An 8,772-nucleotide genomic window follows, 5' to 3' on the forward strand; every position below is an offset into this window, starting at 1 on the left:
TGACCACCAGGCCAGTGAGCTGGGCTTCACTTCTAAGGGGGAGCTCCACCGTGTGGCCGCTGCTGAGAACTTCTGCTGCAGGAAGGGAGCCTCGATTCAGGTGGCCTGGGTTTGCAACGGTGGGATATTTCTCCTATTTTACTGCAAGGCGAGGCGGGAAGTTTTCTCCATGTCTAGGAGAACACTTACATAACATAAATCAGCTGGCTGTGCCCAAGGGGATTGCTCAGGCCCTTGTGCATGGCTGGGCAACATTAAAACAAGCCCCAGGACCTCATTGCTCCTGTGTCCACTTCTGCTACTAGAGCTGCAGGGGAGAAGAACAGGCAGTGAATGACTACTTTCCTAGCAGCTCCTACCATTAGAGAGAAAGACAAGAGGCAGAACTGGCCTGAGATGATAAAAACCCCCCAGGCCTGCTGACACTGACAAGGCCCAAACGTATAGGTCTGATGTGCCTTGCATTTGTGCTGCTCCATGTGTGTGTCCTTCAGTATCTTCCCTGAAGCATTGGCCTTTGTATGCATGTGCTGACCCTGCCTTTTGTGTACAGTTGCACTAACACGTCCCAGATTGATTGGATTCTCTTTGTGTGAGATAGAGAATGAATCTGTGTGTGCCCTAAAGCCATGTCTGTCTCAGCATTGGAAATCCAGCCAATCACCTCCTCCCAAAGGAAGAAATCATGAATTACTGACAAAAATGGTTATCTAAAATTCAAAAAAATAAGGCTAGCCAACCTGCAAAAAAAAAAAAAAAAAGTAATAATCCCGGGAAGCTGTTAATTTTCAAGGATAGGTCTGATTAATCATTGCATCAACAATTTGAAACACAGCTTTATCCTGGGCTCACTGCTTTCAGTCTACCAACACAGCTTGGATCAAGAGGGCTCAGTCTGCAAGTGCAGACACTTTTCCACCCCCAAATAGACAACCCCTGCAAAGGCAGCCGAGGCCTTGCGAGTTTAACTGCCTCCTGCTTGTCTTTCATCACATGTAATAAGGAATCTGTGAGCAGATCACACGTTGCATGACTGGTTAGCTTCTTGGCACTCAGGTGCGTCTCTCTGTACTGGCTCTCTGCTAAATCTTGTATTTCTGGCTGCTTTTCTGCTGCTGTTGTCAGAGTCAACTAACGCTGAGCTGACAACATTCTCCTTGACTCCTGTCTCTCCAGCTGTGTTGTCTGGGTTTGGGAGAACTTCCAGTGGCTAAGTATGGGACTGTATTCCCTGCCCACCACTCCACAGCCTGCCTTCCGTGTTGCTGCTCCACTTCTGCTGGGTGCCCCAAACCCCAGCAGGGACCTTTAGATGGTATAGGTGGGAGATGGAGGTGGTGGCAGCCCCACTGAGGTGGAGTAGAGAACAGTCATACACAGGGGTGGTTTATCATACATAAGGGTGGGTGTTTGCTGTTAACACTTGTATCCTGGGGCTACCAACTCACAGAGGAAGAGGTGAGAAACATTGAAAACATAGCTACAAATGACGTGACTGCTTATTTCCCAACCTGTACATCGTATCAGTGCTGTATTCAAACTCTTCCCAGAATGAGATGAACCTTCAATGCATTTGGACACGGTGGAGATATCCTTCCCCGTGGGGGCACCAAGCACTGAACATTTGCCCTATAGAGTTTCAAAGAACACAGTATTACTGTCTTTTGGAATTCAGGCTGACTTAGTGAAATTTCACATTTTTGATGTGAAAAGCAGGGGTTTTCTGCATTATTTTTTTCTTTTGTACTTCCCTCTCCCCTCCTTCCCTCCCCCCACCAGTGTGTGTTTTAATTGTCCTTTGAAATATCCTACATTCAGGATTATAAGAAGCTTATCTAGAGGGAAGAAGCCTAGTGAAATGGACAATATTCCATGGTCAATGCACTGTAGCCCACAGAGAATCATAGAATGGATTGGGTTGGAAAGGACCTTAAGATCATCTAGTTCCCACCCCCTGCTATGGGAAGGGATACCTTCCACTAGACCAGGTTGATCAAGTCCGTGTCCAACCTGGCCTTGAATGCTGCCAAGGGATGGAGCAGCCACAGCTTCCTTGGGCATCTGTTCCAGTGCTTCACCACCCTCACAGTAAAGAACTTCTTCATTATATCTAACTTAAATCTCCCCTGTTTAAGTTTAAACTGATTATATGCACCAAACACATTTGATTCCCCCTTGACTTTGTCCCCACAAATTTCTCTTCCTAGTTGAGGAGATAGGTCTCAGGAGCATCTGTTCTTACCTACCACTAATATACTCCTTAGTGCTGTCCCCTAGAAGGTGCAGCTTGCACCTGTATGAAAGTAATACATGCAAAGGCAGCATTTACAGCCTGAAAAAAAAGCAACTTAAAGCCTGGTGGGTTTTCTGAGCCCCTGCAGGTGGAAAGCATGAGCCCTGGCTTGGCTTTAATTTTTAAGGCAACTTTCAGCCTTTTCACACGAGGGGCATGTCCACAGGCTATGGCCCATCCCAAGAGGACTTCCAGTCTGGAGAGGTAGTATCAAAGCTCATAGTCCTTGGGTTAAGCCCTCAGGGTGTTGAGCTCCACAGTGGAATATCGATCAGGACCACATCTCCTGAGCAGTGGCAGAGTGGAGGGTGGGAAAGAGGCAGAGATTTGCCCTCATTATGCATGGGTCTAACATGCCCAATTACCCCATCCTCTCCTCACCTCCATAATGTAAAAGACTCTTGTTGAGAGTGGTCATAATTCACGGTGAACACTCTGCCTCCCCCTTACTCCCTTCACACCCACTGCTCTCCATTTTCCTTCCAGAAAAAAATGTGTCTTTGATGAAATGAAATGGCTCAGTCAAAGAACCCCTCAAATGGTTGGGGACCCCTGCACTTGGCCACCCTTGCCCACTTCCCAGCTCTATTTCTGGCTGAGTTTGGAGTTTAAGTGGGCTGACCTTGTGCCCTGCCTGCCCCGGGGGTCAGTGATGAAAGCGGATGGAGGCTTCACAGTCAGGTCTCTTGTGTGTGACTCTTTTGTTCCCGGGACAAGGGTGTGCAGTGCCTGGGACAGTGCTTAATTGTTCAGGGGGCATTGCTTTACCCGTCATGCCCTTCCCCGGGTGGCCCCAGCCCTTCTTGCTCATGAGTGGGAGGGAGGCAGCTTCCCCACTTGGGGTAGGGAGCAGGAAGCAGAGTCTGAGTTGCTCAGCATCATTTCTGGCTCTTTATCAATCTGTGTAATAAATTCTGTGGAGTGCCAGAAAGCCAGGGAAAAAAAAAAAAAAAAAAAAAAGAAAAAGGACAAATATAAAAAGAACTTCCTTGCAATTTGTGAACTCCGGTCTGTCACTTGATGCATCCTTCATTGTCCCAACATGCAGGCAAAAGCAGTATCACCAGGTCCCAGCCAGCTCCTGCATTCATCCGCTGTGCTCCGTGGGGTGCGCTCTGCTACCAAGAGCTCCCTCTGCCCTTTTGCAGGTGTTTAATGAGGAAACCTTCATGTGCCAGGGCTGAGGCACTGTGCTTAGCTCCAGTGGAGGTGATGGGTTCACACCAGAAGCTTTGGTTGGGGCACATCAACCAAGCTGGGTGGTAGTGTAGGGGAGCAAGCCCAGAGATGGATGTATTGAGGCTCCTGGAAGGCTTTGTTTTTACCTGAGCTAGGCACCCCCATCTGGAACTGCCCTAAGGACACATAGAGGAGGAGTGGGTTTACTGTCGATATGAGAGGGCAGGGAAAAGATGCTAGACAACCTGTGGGTGTGATGATAAAGAGCTGAAGGTTTACAAAGGTCCCTGATGGAGGTAGGTCAGCAGAGCTCAATATAAGCATGTGGGAAGATTTGTAGTACTCAATACCTCTTTGGCTGCCCCCTGAGCATCTTTCTTCTCTCAGTGGATCTTTCATGTGCTTTACATCTTCATTACAGCTGGAGGCTGGGGCAGGAGCCTCCACAGCACGCCCTCACCTCTCCTGTTTCGGGGAGTGACTGTGCAGAGGAAATGGATAAAAGGAGTGGAGGGTCAGGGTTTAATTACCCCATTGCGTGCAGAGACGAGTGATGGACAGAGACTGTCAGTGGGTCACTGATTAGCTGCCATGGAGCAGACAGAGGAGGGGGGAAATGTGATGAGCCCCCAGGACAGACCAGTGTCAGAGAGTCATGAGATATGGAGATGGCAGTTTGTAATGGGAGACACTTTCTTCCAGTTGTTCCTCCAGTCCTTCATCCCCTCCTTGTTCCTGGTCTAACAGGAGCCCTCTGGGCTCAAAAACCTCCTGCTGGGCCCTGGCTGCTTCACTGTCTAGGGACGAGGGCTGCTGGGGTGGGATGGGGAAGAAGGTGGTAATCTCCTTCAGACTGTGCTGAGCTCGTCTTACTGTGGGGAGGCAGTAAAGAAGGATGAAGGGAGTGAGGGAAGAAGGGAAGGAAGAACAAAAGGGTAGGAGGGAAGGGAAGGAAAGGAAGAAGGCTTAAGGAGAAGGCTGCTGGCAGGTGAGGTAGAATACACATGCAGTGCTCCTCTGTGCAGGTGTGAAGGTCTCCTGCATAGAGATCAGCCCAGGCAAAGTTGAAACCAGGCTGCCTGTCTTCAGCCCCACTGCCTCATCACTGCCTCCCTTGGACATGGCTGAATGCCTCAGGTAATAAATCTTTCTCCCTATCACATTCCTAGCATCTCTTTGCTCTGGGGGTGTGAGAAACCAAGATTATTCTCTTGGCAGATTTGGTGACCTGGTTTGTATAAGCAGAACCTCAAAGTAACAAGTTTCAGTAAGTCGTACCCCAACCCCATAGGTGCTTCTCCCTCCTTTCCTTCGCACACTCATATCAAGTCCTTGTTCCTCATCCCGCCACACTGTCTCTGAGTCCAGCCTCCCTTTCCTACATACTCGATAACTCAGTCAACTCTTATCCCTCACCCTGCCCTCAGTCCTGCCATACAATGTCACACCTAACCTTCTTCCACCAGGCCTGTTACCCTTGGTCTCAAGACTCCTCTTTCTTCTCCTTTTCCCTACAATCCCTCTACACATCCTCTTTTGGATTCTGACCTTCAGTTTCTAATGCCATCCACAGTTGCCCTCCAAGGTCCTGCTTCCCATATCCCCTCTCTCTGTCACTCGTACCCTTTCCTCTCCCTTTTTTCTCCTTTCCTCAATCATTCTTTACCCCTCTTCCTGTCCCCTTCACCCCTCATCTCCCAAGGTTGTTTGCATGAATCGTCTGTGGAATCATGAGATCACTGTCTTTTTCTGTCTCTGTCAGTGGGAACATCACATTAAGGAGCGTGGATAAGTGACCAGGGGCCATTGGGGTGACTCTGGCACCCCCTCTCCCTGCACTCCCTACGTCCCTCTTCTGTATCAAAGGAAGCTTTATTGTCCAAAAGCAGAAAGAGAAAAGCAGATAAAAAGGCGGAACATGTGATCTCATTGGCTTTATTTAGCCATCCAGCTATCCCTTCTCTCTTTTCTTGATTCATCCAGAATTATCCAAGTAAGAATCCATAATCCATCCTTGGGCTTCTCATCTGTGAAAGAGATGGTGGTAGATGCTTTTTTCCAAAGGGACTTCAACAGCTGACATCTTGGTCTCCACAGAGTGCAAAGACGATCCTGATGGGGCTCTGCAGGCAGTGTAGTGCCTTTGACTAGATTAGTCTCCACTGCAGGACTGTGGGATCCCACCCTGTGAAGAGGAATTGGATCTAGGGAGAAGCAAATCCTTTTCCTTTTTTCGCCATTTCTAAATGGGGGTTTCTAAGAGAATCCAGCAGTGCATTGCTTTATCAGGGGCACTGCTTGGTGCGGAGGTTTGTGTTTGTAGCATTAGATGCACATTTGAACTATTGAGTCTCTGGGGTATCATTCTTCATCTCGGGGTGCTTCGGTTGTCCTTTGTGATGGAGGTGATCAGTAGATGCTGATTTAAGGCTGACTGTACACTTCTGATGAGCACCCTGTATGATAGAGCCACTGTGGAAGCAGTGAAGCCCAGCTGGGATTGCACTGAGGATCTCTGTGTCTGTGCTGGGATTCATTTAGATGCTATCAAACCAGGACGCAGGAAAAGGATTATTACATATTCCTTAATTGTTACATATTAGATGGGTTTGATGCTTTACAATGAAAGCTGCTCTGCATCCAGTTTCAAAACAGATATGGTTGACTTACACAAATCTTCATTGTGGGCACAGTCATACTCATATAAGGAGTTGGTCAGTGCACCGTTTTCATGATGGTTTAACCAGCTTGGTTAAAATCCACCAGACAAGAAAGCCTTCTAATGTGGGAATATAATGGCTCTTTTATCTGTATAGTCCATTCCCCTTCTCTACAGGAATAAAATTTCTGCAGATAACGCCTTACATCCACGGCTTTGTGTGCATGTGTGCGGGAAGTCACTAAGGCTGCAATTTGAAGATTGTTTTAAGGGCCTTTCGAAACAGTTGAGGCACTGGATGGGAGAAGAGTGCAGAAAGCTTGGCAGATGGAGCCAGGAAGCTTACGCCATGTTCACCTGAGGCACAACACAGACTGAGATGGACTTGGGACAAAGGGTAGTCAGAAGAGTAAAAAGGGTCACTAGAGAAGAAGATGAGCAGAAAGGCAGAAACAGCAAGATTTGCTTCAGGTGAGACCAAAGAATTTGTTTTCTTTCAGAAGACAGTATCAGTGACGGATATATCCAAATGCTCTAAAAGGTAGGGAGGTGGGAATTTGGCTGGGGAATTGTTTCTGTTTCAGAAAGGTCATTGTGGAAGTTGCAGTGACTTTAGTGTCATGTGAACTTTTACATATCTATGTACGTACGTGTAAACTGAGTCAGTGAAGCAGTATGTTCAAGGAGAAGACTATAGCTAGAAGGATGCCTGTGGGAATGCCTGACATATAATTTTAACGGGGTGTGGGAAGACATGATGTCCCACGGGGATTTGCCGCAGCTTTTTTGTGGTAGGAGATCACGCACAACAAGATTTACGTCAATCGTGTGGAGAAAGTAAAGACATCAACAACCCATCCAACAAAAGAGTGTCTGCTCCAGCTTACAAACAGCTGAATCAGTAAATGTGGAGGCAAGAAAGCGACTTTTTTGTGCCTCCCATGTGTTTTTTAATAAATGCAGAGTTCCTATAAAAATCTAGACCCATTGAAGCTGCCACTGGAGTCCTGCCAGTTCTGGGTCCCTATCATTTGATTTTCCCGAAACAGGCACCGTGACTCCATTTGCAAGACATTTCCATTAGCATGTTGGGCTGATTCGACTTATATCCTGCCCTGTTGTGTCTGACTCATTTTTCCCCATCTCTAGGAGAAGCCCGAGGGAAGGCAGAGGGCCCTTCACATAGATGCTCAAGGTCTCTATCAGATAATAGCTGAAGAAATATTTGCCATGACTGCGCTATGGTCATTTTTTGCCATTCCTTAGTCACTTGGCAGCCAATGGAGGGAAGAGGCAGAGCAGGGTGGGGGAGAGTAAATGAGACAGAGGGACAAGAGAACAAAAGATTCTTTTGTGGTACAGAGAGAAAGAAAAGGGAAAGCATCACCAAATGCCCAGAAGCCATGTTTGTAACAAGAGACCTATTCTCTCAGCTACTTGGAAAACAACTTGGAGTAAAAAGCCCTGGTTGAATTAACCCTTCATGCAGGCGATTTACTGAGCGTGCAGGAAAGAGGCATGGCCATGGGAGGCGTAATCTGTGTGGTGAGATAGAGATGTTGGCTCTTGGGCAATTTAAGCCAAGGATTTATTGTCTGGGAAGACGAGGTAGGAATGACGTTCGGTGGTTTGACCATACCAAAGTCTTAAAATGTCAGATGTCCTTTTTTCATAGGAGTTTTGGTTTTGGCAGAGATCACTGGAGGGTTTTTTTGCAGCATATGAGGTGATGAATCTTTTCCACAGACATTTTTATCTAGAGACATTGGTGCCTCTGGCTGTGGAGAGAGAAAAGAAAACACCAACCATAAGATATTTTTTACTGCAGCATTATCTTGTCCCATCACAACCTCTGTTAATTCAGTTCCTACTGCTGGACTTCAAAAACTCTGTTCTCACACACTTGCATGTCTCTTGCTCACATCTCAGACCTCCCTTTGACTGAGAAGAACAATTTTATTTGATTAGGGGTTCTCTCTACAAATGAATTGAAAGTAGGTGAAAGTCTCCACTCCCAAAGAAACAACCAGCTTTATTTCACTGTGAACACTCTCCCTTACCCTCCTCCCTGCCCTTTCTAAGGAGGCTTCCTCTTTTGTCGAGTGAACCTTTGGGTGAAAGAGGACTTCCGTGATGATGGTAAGAGAAAAAGTTCTACCCAAGGGAAGAGAAGCTGCACCTATCTGAAGAACAAAAGTGGGACATCAGCATGCACCATGTCAGTTTGTACCTGAGCTTGCTTCCAGGTGCTCTGCAAATTAAAAGAAGGGAGACAGTCAGATATGAAATCAAAGCTTTTTCTCCCCATGACAGTACAGAGAGGACAACACCTTGCATCTGGAGCCTCCTCTCACAGGGCCAGGAAAAGGGGAAGCAAAGAACGTTTGGAAAACGGAAGATGAGCCTCCTCTGTGCTTCCCCACCTCACCAGGACAGGAGCAGAGTCCACCCATCATGGGTCACCCATCCCCCTTGGCTGAATGGCAGAGATGGGGAGGGTGCAGGGGGGGCCCATGGAACCCACAGTCAGGTGGGCTGCTGAGCGGATGTGAGATGCACACAACATTACGACTGTGCTTTCATAAGTAAGCAATCACATGGGACTTGTGCGTGTGTGTTAGAGTAGTGCTTTGAAAAAAAA

The sequence above is a fragment of the Psittacula echo genome (genome assembly GCF_963264785.1).
Source record: "Psittacula echo genome assembly, chromosome: 1".
In the NCBI taxonomy this organism is placed as follows: Eukaryota; Metazoa; Chordata; class Aves; order Psittaciformes; family Psittacidae; genus Psittacula; species Psittacula echo.